At 37.3% G+C, this 14,642-nt stretch overlaps 1 pseudogene; it reads left to right on the top strand.

Moving 5' to 3' along the window:
• The first annotated feature begins 6,741 nt into the window (after positions 1-6,741).
• LOC129513741 (glyceraldehyde-3-phosphate dehydrogenase-like) lies at positions 6,742-7,741 on the top strand (annotated as a pseudogene).
• Positions 7,742-14,642: the final 6,901 nt, after the last annotated feature.

Here is a 14,642-nt window from a genome sequence, read left to right as displayed (position 1 = left end):
TGATGATAAATGACCACAAAGGTCACATTCAAGTCTCATACATCTCAAGGAAGCTGAGTATTTTTAAGTCAAACTGTGATTCTTCTCACATCACTCTGAAGGAATGTTAAGCCAGGACTCACAGAAAACAAAACACAGCACATCAGTGTGCTGATAAATGATGGGGGGAGTTGGTGAGCTCCTGCTTAATTGAAATCCTTTTGCCAGGTGAAAAACTCTAAGCACATATAAAGATATTATCTGAAAGTCCTAGAAATCATTCTATAATTTTCAAGCCAATTTTCATCTCAGAAATTGTTTCTAAAAAGTGGAAAACTTTTAAGGACATTCTTTTTAGACTCTCTGAGTTGCTGATGGTTTCTGAAAAAAAAAGATGATTTATAAGGATCTTGCTCCCTGAGAAGCTAGAGCCATTCATTTAATGAACTCACATCTGATCTTCTTGAAGCTGAAAATTGAAACCTTACATTTTCTATCAGAGGCTGTGCAAAGTGATTACTTACTTATAATATCAGCAACATAAAATATTAGAAATCAAAAATAGATGAACAATTCTCCCTTATGAGCAAAAGTAACACGTATTTTGGGGAGAATTTTAAAACCCATAAGCACTGAAAAGGTATGCATTTCTATAATGCTTCCATTAATCTATTCATTAATCAAATATATACCCCTAAGCCCCATTATGCATCCAGACCTTATGGAGATCTTGCTCCTCACTTAAGTACAGCATTTTTCAAGAAGAATATTTTATCAGACAAAAAAAAAAATAGATGACAATAAGGTGACCACCATTATGTGTGACTCCAGATGTGCCTGGAGTCATTTTCTAAATTTATGGTCAAGGTAAAATTAGCTTCAAATCTTGTTGGATGCCTGGTAAAATATCTAATGCCATCACTTTTTCTGATCATCTCTGGGTCTTAAGATCTTAAGATCATTCCTTGTTTCAAATCCTGGTCTCCAATGAATTCCCATTGTCCAGTGTCTTGCTGTAAGCCCAAAACTGAATTTGGCATTCAAACATCATATATAATCTATACACTCTTTTACTTATTTGTCAGCATTTAACAATTTGGGCATTTTACCACAGATTTCAATAATATATAAGCAATAATATTCAAAACAGTATGGTACTGGCATAAAAATAGGCACAGAAATGAATGGAACAGAATAGAGAGCCCAGGAATACATCCATGCCTAGATGGTCAATTCGTCTATAATAAGTGAGGCAAGAATATACAACAGCAAAAAGACAGTTTCTTCAATACATGATGCTGGAAAAACTGATAGCTACATGCAAAAAAATAAGAGTGATCCACTTTCTTACACCATGCACAGAAATACATTAAAAATAGAGCTAAAGGGCAGCCCCGGTGGCACAGCAGTTTAGCGCCGCCTGCAGCCCAGGGAGTGATCCTGGAGACCCTGGATCAAGTCCCTTGTCGGGCTCTCTGCATGGAGCCTGCTTCTCCCTCTGCCTGTGTCTCTGCCTCTCTCTCTCTCTCTCTCTCTCTCTGCATTTCTATGAATAAATAAATAAAATCTTTTTAAAAAATGGAGCTAAAGAACTAAATGTGAGCCCTGATATCATAAAACTCCTAGACAAAAAAAGAGGCAGTTATCTCTTTGACACTGGCCTTAACAATTTTTTTTAGTTATATCTCCTTAAGGAAGTAATATAACAACAAAATTAAACTATTGGGACTATGAAATAAAAGACTTTCGCATAGTGAACGAAACCATCAACAAAACAAAAAGGCAACCCAGTGAATGTGGAAAGATATTTGGAAATACTCTACTTCATAAAAGGGAAATAACCACAATGTGCAAAGAATAAAACTCAACACCAATAAAAAAAATAAACAAATCTCATTTAAAAGTGAGCAGTGAACCTGAGTAGACATTTTCTCAAAGAGGACCTACAGATGGCCAACATGCACATGACAAGATGCTCAGTATAACTAATGATCAGGAAAATTCAAGTCAAAACTATAGTGAGACACCTCCTTACACCTGTCAGAATGGCTGTCATCAAAAGACAAGACTTGTTGAGAACGTGCAGAGAAAGGAACCCTCAATGCATTGTTGGTGGGAATATAAATTGATGCGGTTCCTGTAGTAGAGTATGAAGGTTGTTCAAAAAAAAATAGAAATACCTTATGATTCAATAATTCTATTACTGGGTATTTACTAAAAGAAAACAAAAACAGGGATCCCTGGGTGGCACAGCGGTTTGGCGCCTGCCTTTGACCCAGGGCGCGATCCTGGAGACCCGGGATCGAATCCCACATCAGGCTCCCGGTGCATGGAGCCTGCTTCTCCCTCTGCCTGTGTCTCTGCCTCTCTCTCTCTCTCTCTCTGTGACTATCATGAATAAATAAAAAAAATTAAAAAAAAGAAAACAAAAACAGTACATTTGAAAAGATATACATGCAACTGTTTATTGAGCATTATCTGTAATAGTTAAGATATGGAAACTACTCAAGCATCCATCAATAAATGAATGGATAAAGAAAAGGTAGCACATATTACATAGAGGAATCGTATTCAGTCAAAATTTTAAAAAATGAAATCTTGTCATTTCAACAACAGGAATGGACTGAGAGGATATTATACTAAGTTAGCCATACAGATAAAGACAACTACCTATGATTTGACTTATATGTGAAATCTAGAAAAACAAAATGAATAAACTAATGAGCAAAGCAAAAACAGATCCCTAAATACAGAAAACAAACTGGTAGTGCCAGAGTGGGGAGCAGGGGGGGGTAGATGGGCAAAACGGGGGAGTAGGAAGTACAGGCTTCCAGTAATGGAACAAATAAGTCATAGTGATGAATGACACAACATAGGAAATATAGACAATGTCCTTGTAACAGTGGTATAAGGTGACAGATGATAGCTACCCCTGTGGTGAGCATAACATGCAGAGTTGCTGAGTACTATGCTAGACACCTGAAACTAATGGAACATTGTGGGTCAACTGTACTTCAAATTTTAAAATATCAGGAAATTTTACATAAATACCAAAATCTTACCATTATTTTGAAAAACTTTGTCTCCACTGAGCCCTTATTCCACAGGCAATAATCTACTAGAACTCGTTTTCAGAAAGCTCCTTTCCAGTGACGTGTCTTTTCTCCAGATCACCCTGTCTTTCTTAGCCTATGCACTACAGGCTTTGCTTATTTTCATTAACTCCCTGAATCACAGAGAAAGTTAAGTTTACAAGCCTACTTCTTATCAATCTATTATTGATTCAAATATGCAACTTAACTGCTTCCTTTCTTAAATTTCACACACACATTTATATATGTACATTCATATATGCCACCTCTGTGAATCCAGCATATTTATTGAAGGACACCAATATAAAGGGACAGATAATGTTGCATTACAGCAAATGGCCTAAATCTGACAAGGAACATTTTTAATCTCTAGGTCACAGACCATGGTTTCCTTAGTTATACAGCTAACTGTCAAATTCCGATTCATTTTATTCAAAGCCTTTTTTTCTTTATACCCTAATAACCCCTTCCTTCAAGTCCATGCTCCAATAAAAGCAGATCTGAAATTATTTTCTAAACCAAGGCATTTTCCCTCCTACGTGTAATAATCTTTCAGCTGTAAAGATGACTTTTTATTTCATTCCTCTGCAAATCAAGTGCTAGTTTCCAACTAGCATTTTTTCCTTTAGCCATAATTAAATCCCTTAAGAATGACAGAGGCAAAACATTAGCAAGACTCGAAAGGTAAAGCCTAGGAAGATAGCTAAGATAGTGTTCAGAGTTGGTGCACGAATTCTAAGTTGTGAAATGTATCTTTTCATTACTGGAACCTGACCAAACTTTGCATCAGCCAATCTAGGCAACAGGACTAAAAATGAGGACTCTTTATCCAAACCCTCCAGTGTTGAAGGGACACTAATTATTATCTGAGAAAAACAACTGTGTGTAAACGTTATTTCTGACATTTGTCATTTTAACTAGAAGAAAAATCAAGGTGGGAGGAAGGAGTTGTTAATTTGCTTGGTTTTCTATAAAAAGTTCCCCAAACTGAGTATCTTTGACAGAAATCTGTTTTCTCATTACTCTGGAGGCCAGGAACCTGAGATCAAGGCTCAGCAGGGCTGGCTTTTGAGGCCCCTTTTTCCTAGGTTGCAGAGGACTATCTTCTCCAGTGTCTTCAGAGGGCCTTCCCTGTGTATGTCCACCCTCATCAACTCTTCTAAAGAAGTCACACTGCATGACAGTCTGACCTCATGACCTCACTTTAACGAAGTTACCTCATTAAAGACTTTCTAAATACAGTCACATTTTTGGGTTCTGGGGTTAGGACTTTTATATTTTGGGGGAGACAATTCAGCATATAACAGAAGTTATAAATGTGACCCTATAATCCTTTCACAATTATTCTAAGAAGGGACAGAGTCCATTTTTGTTTTCCTAAATGTAAGTTTGAATCAGAAGACAGCTATTTTATGACTGCCAAATAAAAAATCCAAGGTAAGGAGAGAAACAGCTGGAATGAGGTGGTTCTGGAGGTGGCTGGTGATGCTCACAAGTGTCCTAAGGACATGGTAGGGTCACCCTTTTCAGTCTGACATGATTATGTGATTTTCTTTAACCAATGATTATGAGCAGACCTTGAATGATCATTTCAGCCAATACATGATTTGTCTCATACTCTTCCCTCTGCTGAAATGATCATTCAAGTCTTGCCAAGATGGCATGCATCAATCTGAGTCCCTAGAAACCCAGAAAACAGATCCCTGCTGACCTACAATGAACATACAGGATCAGAGAGAAATAAGTCCCTGTGTTAAGGGCTGAAATTTGGGGCTGCTTGTTACTGCAGCACAACGAGTTCATCTTGATTAACTCAATGGAAAAAACACAGGATATCTTTAAACTTGATAGCCAGTCTCAGTCTCTCATATTGGCTAATTTCATTTAAGTATTGCATCATAATATTTCACTGTATCTAAGATGCCACAATAGTAAGATAGATACATGTCAATTTCAAAGAGGCAAACCAGGAAAAAGCAAATGTTAGAATTTGTAAAATGTAAAAATAGAGCATCTTAGATGCTCATTTGGTGTCTCAGTGTGGCTAACATACTTTTATTACTGACAGAGTTGAAAAAGTCTCCATGTATATTTAACTTCAAATGAATTTTGCTTTTCCCTGACCAGTCTGTTAACAGTATTTGCAGACCTATCTATTGGGATCTCAGGGTTCTTAATCTGTGCTTTATTGATTACAGTTCACATTAAGTTAAATGAGTTATAGTAAATATTCCAGTGTTCTTTTATCTTAATACAGGCAAAGAAGAAAACATCACAGATGTACATGGCTGGGGATGAGCAAGGAGAGAGCCTACTTTTCTATCTCCCTCAGGTAAATTTAGTGTTACATTTCTCTATCAGTTTGTGATCTGATGATGAAAAGAACTCAGATTGTAATTGATTCCACTTAGTGTCTTAAATTAGTGAATCTCTCAGCAATATTTTACTTTGGAGATCAATGCATAAGGATAGTCTCTATTTGATTGCTCAATATTCTAATCACATTTAACCCAGAATGTTAATTAAAATAAGCTTGATAATACTGCATGGATCTAACCATTTTTTTCTTTATTTTCTCTTTTTCTTGCTGCTTTCTCTTTTTATTTTGCTTCACAAATTACAGATGCCAAGTTCTAGTCCTCACTAAATATTCCCATCATTTTCTTACAGTGATTTGTCTTCTCTTGTGGATAGGGCAGAGATTAACTATACCTGCTACTCTGTTCATTATTTTATTTACACCCTCAACAAATATTTAAGTGGTCAATAAATTTTCCTGCCAAACTCAGGATGTTTTATAGTCAGTAATGATGTAATTAAGTGAAGGTCCAGCTTGTACTTCTGTAATTAAATGAATGTGAGGGTTGAGAAGGCCACATGGTAATGGGAAAAGGAAACACGGGTTCTTAAGAGTCTGAGTAAGTCACATAAATTCAGGAGGCCCTTCCTTCAGCTCTTTCTATTCTCAAATAATAATAATAATAATAATAATAATAATAATAATAAATAAAACAAAACAAACAACAAAGTGACATGAAATTTAGAGCAGCTGATCTAACAAAGCCTTCCAAGGCATGACATAGACTATTTAAACCAAGAACTTTACTAATGTTTTTTAAAGATCTCATACCATAGCTGGCTTGCCTTTTCAAGTCCTGGCATGTAGACATGGCTGGAAAAAGAACAAAGGCTGCAAATATTCTTCTGTTCATCAATACCTCAAGAGATGTACTCCTTGACTCAGGCTTGTTGCCATTACAGGCCAAATTGACCAGCATGTTTTCATATCAAGCTGCATCAGCAGGAACATTATTGCTTCTACAGCCAGCAAATTGTTAAGCATACAGCTATTAAAAATAGTCTCCATCTTGGGCGCCCTGGGTGGCTCAGTGGGTTAAGCATCTGCCTTTGGCTCAGGTCATGATCTCAGGGTCCTGGAACTGAGCCCTGAGTCAGTCTCCCTGCTTAGTGGAGAGACTACTTCTTCCTCTCCCTCTACCCCACCCCCCTGTTCATATTAGCTCTCTCTCTCTCTCAAATTAATAAATCTTGAAAAATATTCTCCATTTATAAATAGCTACTAAAATTACCTGTTATGGCTCTCTGCTCCTCCCCGTTCGACAGACAGCTGCATCTTCTGGTGCAGTGCTAGCCGCATCCCCGAGACACGATGGTGAAGGTCGGAGTGAACAGAATTGGCCGTATTGGGCTCCTGGTCACCAGGGCTGCTTTTAACTCTGGCAAAGTGGATATTGTCACCATCAATGACCCCTTCATTGATCTCAACTACATGGTGTACATGTTCCAGTATGATTCTACCCACGGCAAATTCCACGGCACAGTCAAGGCTGAGAACAGGAAACTTGTCATCAATGGGAAGTCCATCTCCATCTTCCAGGAGCGAGATCCCGCCAACATCAAATGGGGTGATGCTGGTGCTGAGTATGTTGTGGAGTCCACTGGGGTCTTCACCACCATGGAGAAGGCTGGGGCTCACTTGAAGGGCTGGGCCAAGAGGGTCATCATTTCTGATCCTTCTGCTGATGCCCCATGTTTGTGATGGGCGTGAACCACGAGAAGTATGACAACTCCCTCAAGATTGTCAGCAATGCCTCCTGCACCACCAACTGCTTGGTTCCTCTGGCCAAAGTCATCCATGACCACTTTGGCATCGTGGAGGGCCTCATGACCACCATCCATGCCATCACTGCCACCCAGAAGACCGTGGACGGCCCCTCTGGGAAGCTGTGCTGTGACAGCCAAGGGGCTGCCCAGAACATCATCCCTGCTTCCACTGGCATCACCAAGGCTGTGGGCAAGGTCATCCCTGAGCTGAATGGGAAGCTCACTGGCCTGGCCTTCCCTGTCCCCACCCCCAATGTGTCAGTTGTGGATCTGACCTGCCACCTGGAGAAAGCTGCCAAATATGACAACATCAAAAAGGTAGTAAAGCAGGCATTGGAGGGCCCCCTCAAGGGCATCCTGGGCTACACTGAGGATCAGGTTGTCTCCTGTGACTTCAACAGTGACACCCACTCTTCCACCTTCGACGCCAGGGCTGGCATTGCCCTCAATGACCACTTTGTCAAGCTCATTTCCTGGTATGACAATGAATTTGGCTACAGCAACCAGGTGGTGGACCTCATGGTCACATGGCCTCCAAGGATTAAGAGCCTCCTGGACTACCAGCCCCAAAAAGAACAAGAGAAAGAGAGAGGCCCTCAGCTGCTGGGGAGTCCCTGCCCCAACTTAAACCCCAACACACAGTGAATCTCCTGACCTCCAATTTACATCCTAGACCTCGAGGAAGGGGATGGGCTTGGGGAGCCCTATCTTGTCATGCACCATCAACAAAGTATACTGTACCCAGACTAAAATAAAATAAAATAAAATAAAATAAAATAAAATAAAATAAAATAAAATAAAATAAAAACCTGTTATGATCCACAAGTCAAAATTACCTTGCTCATGAAAGCCTAAGAATTATGCCACCTGCCCTGACCAATCGAAATTTTCTTCTATACACTTTCAGTCCCCAAATCCCCTTCTTTGACTATTCCTTAATGTTCTAACCCATACATTAAATAATAGAGTAGAAGGAATCAGTGAATAATACTCCAGTCTCTACCACAAATTTCATTACTAACAAGGACCACTGGAATCTCAACAGCAACAGCAGAGAGAACACATAACCCCTACTACTACAAAACACTCCGGATAATATATATTCCTTGTACAACCAAATGGACTTTCTCACACCCATCACATCTCTATCAAGGATGTGCCTGCCCACCTGAGAAAACATCCGAGTCTAAAGAACAAATAAAATTATCAAGAATTAATGTTTTGTAGTCTCTTGGTATACAGAGAGGAGAAAAAAAGTCTAAGCACCAAGCATTTTTTATCAGATCAGCTGTACCAAACAGAAATATCAACCAAAGTTCTTCCTGTTAATAAGTCCTCCTTGAGGAGTAGTGATTAAGGGGTTGGAAGTGCTGTTCTAACTTATATCATTTCACAGGGAAACAGGAGGAATGGGGAGCATGACTAACTCTAACAATGTTTAGATGGCTCAGGCCATTATAAATAGAACCTCAAGGAGCTGGTGTATCATTTTCAACAAATGAGAATTTATCATAGGCCCTTGCTTCCATGAATATAAAACTAATTCTTAATTTTAATCATTTTTTATCAGAGCCACTACCTTCTTTTGTTTTTAAGAGGATCAGCATATACTCTAATTATAAGATAGCCTTTTCTAGTAAAACACATTAAAATAACTAGGTTTTTAAAGCACTACATTAGAATTCAATGTGAATACTTTGTAATATCCATTGTTTGTTTTTCTGGTGCATTTTTTTTCTGCTTAGAACAAGACGATTTGGAATGGACCTAGAGTCCCAATGCTATGAGTAGGTATAAGCTTCTTAATTAGGAGACTCTATATATTATAGGATATTCTCACAGTAAAATGACAGCTGTCTCATCTTCCAAAAGGACATCTAAATAATGTTTGCTTGTCAGCTAAACTTTTAGTATAACAGCACACTAGGAAAATGCACTGGACCCTGTATTAGGAGACCTGGAGTTTATACTCATTAGTCACCAATTAACTTTAAGATTCACCTCATCTTTCCAGGTTTCTGTTTTCTTGTCTGTGGATGAACATTTTGAAGGTGTACTCCCTAGTGATGCTTCTAGTATCCAAACACTCTGAGCTCACATGTTTTGTTCTAGGTGGATAACAGAATATTAACAAATGTGTAACATTTTTTTTTACAAAATTATTTCAGCTACTCTCAGAGTCCTCTAGCAGAGCATTTTTAAATCCCAATTAATATTTCAAGGAGATTACTTATGTGGAAATGAGGCCAAAATTGTGGCAAGAATTCAAGAAAAGTCAATATAATTCTATATTGTAGGCCAATTAAAATTCAATAAAAAATTAACCTCATAAAAATTGATGTCACCAGGAAGATGCGATTACATGTATCAAACAGCTAGTATGTATCAATGGTAAGTTGCTTAATAAGTCAGTAGTGCCTGCCTTCAAAAAAATGTGACTTAATTATGAATATTTCAAACTCTTGAGATAACATTAAAAAGAAAACTCAAGAGAAGTACTATTATTGGCAAAGAGAAGAAAAAGGACTCCCACAAAGTGTTCCAGTAAAACCAGAATATGCACAAAAATAATAAAAACAAATTCAATAAAGTAGTTACAAATATGGTAGGTATTAATCCAATTATATAAATTGTCACCTTAATTGCAAATGATTTACACATACTCATTAAAGGATAGATTCTTAGAGTGGATAAAAGAATAAGTCAAAGGAGAAATAACTATATAGTCTATAGGAATCTATCTTAAATATAAAGACACAGATAGAATAAAAGTAAAAGGATGCAGGAAGGTGTACAAAGCTAACATTAACTAAAAGTACCATTATTAATTTTAGAAAAAGCAGCCTTCAGAATTAGTAACAAGGAGAGGGTGATCAATTCTCCAAGAAGACAAAATAATCCTTCATATGTATGTACCTAAAAACAGAACATGAAAATATATGAGGCATCTGATAGAAATTCAAGGAGAAATGCCATTTTAGGTAAAATCCTATAAAATTTAACATACAGGTATTTTCTCTCCCAGCCATCCAATTTCTAGGTATCTGTCCAAGATCTAAAAGTTGTGTTCAATTAGCTAACCGGTACTTAAATGTTTCAGTATTGTTGAGTTGACGCTATCTCCCCTATTCCAATAGTCTTGAATCAAGTCTGCCTTAATATTTTTATCAAATGTTCAGTGTAACTTCTCTTCACCATGCTTATAATGTGCCAAGCTCTCTATGAAGCCATTTATAGGTATTATTTTGTTCAATCCTCACAACAATCCTCAAGTAGGTGTTATTATTCCCAATTACAAGTGAGAATATTAAAACTACAAGAGGTGAATTAACTTGCCAAGAGTAAAAAAAAAAATAAAAAAATAAAAAAATAACTTGCCAAGAGTCCCATAGTTTTTAAATAGAAGCACCTAGGAGAGTTACTCTTAATCACTCTATCACATATATTCTGACAAAATAAGAGGGTCTTTCTCCAGTGTATACCCAATGCTGCTTTTAGACATACATTTTTCTTTGGAATAATCATTCTGTTTAGATTGTATTTGGTCCTCATAATCAGGTAAGAAACTGAAAAGAACCGAACACTCTAAAAGAGCCAAAACATGGAAGTAATATAAATCCCCACTGATAAATGAATGGATAAGGAAGGTGTGTTTACACACAATACACACATACACACACACACACACACACACACACACAGAGAGAGAGAGAGAGAGAGAGAGAGAGAGAGAATATTACAGAGCCATGAAAAAGGATGTGATTGTGCCATTTGTAACAGCATGGATGGACTTAGAGGATATTATGCTAAGTGAAATAAGTCAGGATAAGAGAAATACAACACAATATCAAATATTTTTTCACTAGAACCCAGAATTATTCGTAGGGCTGACTTGATTATAAACAATTCAGATAATGAATTGTTGAGAATCTTTGAAAAAAAGTCCTAAAATCAGAATTTAAATCAGGGTCATTCAAACATATAAAATACTCAGGAGGAAACTTCTTTTGTTCCTTTTCCCTCCTTTCTTCTCTCTCTCCCTCTCTCTCTCTCTCTCATCCTTGTCTCCATTCCTCTTCCTCTCTACTTTGCTTCCTTTAAAGTAAGTGTAATCCTTTTTGTTGTGTACATGAAGTAGTCAAAGTTATTACCTAAAAATTCAGGATCCCTATCTAATTCATTCTATCAAGTGTGCTGGGTATTAGAATCATGATTGTTGAATTTTTCTCTTCCTCATCAGATTCAGCATAGTATTCTGAATTAGTGTGAAAGAGGAGAGGTATTAGTTTTTTTATCTGAGCCGAGCAAATAAAAATGGCCAATGGAGATTTAAAATTCAAGATTCTAGGCTAATGCGTTTCTAGGGCCCTAAATAAAAAGAAGATGAATCTCCAAATCTGGAGGGGAAAGTCATTTCTTTCAGTTTTTGAACCAAAGTGGAAAAAGACTATCCATCTGCAGAGACTAACATAATCTTTTTTCATGCTGCACACAGGAAATTTCCCCATGACTTTCTGTTTCCTTGTAAATTCTTGTCAGGTACATCTTAGGAAAGAAATTTTAGATACCTTTTAGAAAGCAACTAAACATAAGTAGAATCATAGGTTTGTATACTGACCACGTGGAATCTTAACCTTTTCTTGATAAAAATCAAGAGTTAAGAAAAAGTTGGAATATTTTTAAATTTATAATTCATACTTTTTTTTTAAATTTTTTTTTCTAATTTTTATTTATTTATGATAGTCAGAGAGAGAGAGAGAGAGGCAGAGACATAGGCAGAGGGAGAAGCAGGCTCCATGCACCGGGAGCCCGACGTGGGATTCAATCCCGGGTCTCCAGGATAGCGCCCTGGGCCAAAGGCAGGTGCCAAACCGCTGCGCCACCCAGGGATCCCCTAATTCATACTTCTTTAAACATTTATGCATTACCTAATATATTCAAAGTGCTAATCTAGATGCTGCAGGAGTTTAAAAAAAAAAAACATGACAGATCTTTAGCTTCAAAAAGCTTAGGTTTAGTATGGGAAACAAGAAAGGTAAATAAATATTATGTGATTATACAAGAATTGATAAATAGAGCATTAAAACTGTTTAAAGAAGGAAGTGGTCTATCTGATAGAAGAAATCATAGAAGGCTACATGAAGTAATAACATTTGAGCCAGTCACTGAGGGACAGAATTTTGAACTGAGATGGAAGAAAAGATGATTTCAAGGCAAGATAATGAACAGGTTTGTGTTGAGAAGACTTTTTTGACTCAGCAAAAAAGAATGGCTGATTGACAAATGTTACCAGCTATGGGATGGAAGAGGAGTGCCAGTAAACACTATATGCCAAATATGGAAGAAAAATAAACTCTCACAGAAAGTAGATTTGTGAGAAATTATTGGAGAGGAAAATGGAGTTAGATAAGTATTATTTAGATGATCATATTCATAGATGCATATTAAGACCTTTAATGAACTGATAAATGTGTCTCCACACCATCAACTCCTACCCCCACAGTCTTATTAAAGCCCCAGTTAAACAAACTGGTTTTTGTCTGTTTGCTTGCTTGTTTGGGTTTTTTTGGAGAGCATATATCCCACCAGGCATTGACTTTTCCACATGCCTCTTTTCTCAAAGAGGTCAAGAATGCAGCATGGATCCTATGCGCAATGAAGAATAAAGCAAGCATCAAAAATAAAGGGAGACCCTGGGACTCCCTGGGTGGCTCAGCAGTTAAGCATCTGCCTTTGGCTCAGGGTGTGATCCTGGAGACCCAGGATCGAGTCCCACATCAGGCCCCCTGCATGGAGCCTGCTTCTCCCTCTACCTATGTCTCCACCTTTCTCTCTGTGTGTTTCTCATGAATAAATGAATAAAATCTTTAAAAAAATAAAAATAAATTAAAAAATAAAGGGAGACCCTATTCTGTGTTTGTTTTCAATTTCATTACAAATTCTTGCTAGTTTCAAATAGGGCTTCAAATATACCCTGTAAAATTTGCAACCTCTAGCTGCAGACCCTCTCCATAATGGACTATTTGTATTCACGGAACTTTTGTCTCTAACCTTTTTTTGTTTTCATATAACTCAGTGTCGTAGATACAGTACAAATTCAGAAACATATTAAAGATAAAGCATTGAAAAGCTGTGTCAATACATTTATGGGGTGTTTAAAGAGAGCACACCATTTGTGTCAGCAGAAAAACGTGTACAGATATTTTGTAGGAGGACTCCCTCAGATTTTAGCACATATGCCTTTTAATAGAAAAATTACAGATCACTAAATAAGGAAAAACAATATGAGTTCATGCCCTTAATGGTGTGCTGAGTTTTCAGGACACGTTGGTATGGTTATTGATTCCATACTGACAATCCCACAGGGGAAGAAGCTACAGAACCAGGTTTGTCGATAACTGCTAGCATAGTCTCTATCTCATTGGGATGTATTACCACTGCCAGGATGAATTCAGCAGTGGACACAATTTTAACCAGCACACTGCCCATAGGAGGGCAAGTGTGGGGCATATCAAGGATGACCAACAGGTGTGAGTGTGGAAAAGTGTACAGAACTAAACTCTCTGGGAAAACCCAGAGAAGCCCTCCTCTCTCTCTCTCTCTCTCTCTCTCTTTTTATAAAGAGGCCCTCTTTATAAATCCCATTCTGTGTTCATTTTCAATTTCATTATAAATTCTTGCTAGTTAGTTTTAAATAGGGCTTCAATATATACCTTGTAAAAATTTGCAATCTCTAGCTGCAGACTCTCTCCGTATTCACCGAACTTTTGCCTCTAACCTTTTCTTTTGTTTTCATACCATTTTTGGCTACTTCCATGGTTTACTTAACATCTACATAAATAATCATGTGGGTGTATTGAAAGATAAGGCCTACAAAGTTACAGAAGTGCATTTCAAGTGGCCTGTTGTGTCTAACAAGACACCCAGTGCTTATTTCAAATGCACTGGGTTCATAATAAAACTCACTTGCCCTCTCTACCTTTTAACTTTCTTACACCTATACTGATATTATCTTCTTCTATAGCGAGAAAGCCATAAATACCTGAAATGGTCATTGGCTTTTTTTTTCTTTTAACCTTTGAACCAAAAGATTGTGAAAGGCATTCAAACTACCCTTAAAATGGTTCTTTGTCCTTCTCCTTCCCAGTCTCACTATCCTCACCCTGTGAAGGCTTTCTTGGTTCTCTTACTCAATAATGTAAGAGTCCTCCAATAAATCTCCTTGTTTATAGTTTCTACACTCCTGATACATCCTGACACCAGAACAATCTTTTAAAACTAATCTAATTGTGTCATTCACCTCTTCAAAAACATTCAGTGGTTCTTCATAGCCTATCTAATTAATTTTAAAACATTTTTCTTACCAAAACAGTATTTCTTTAAAAAAAAAAAAAAAGTAAAAAGCCTGAGCTACTCCATTTGAAGTAGGATTGAAACCATTTTAAT

The sequence above is a fragment of the Nyctereutes procyonoides genome, unplaced genomic scaffold, assembly GCF_905146905.1.
Source record: "Nyctereutes procyonoides isolate TBG_1078 unplaced genomic scaffold, NYPRO_anot_genome, whole genome shotgun sequence".
Lineage (NCBI taxonomy): Eukaryota > Metazoa > Chordata > Mammalia > Carnivora > Canidae > Nyctereutes > Nyctereutes procyonoides.
Note: the sequence above shows the minus strand (reverse complement) of the source record. Positions and strands in the feature narration are given on the sequence as shown.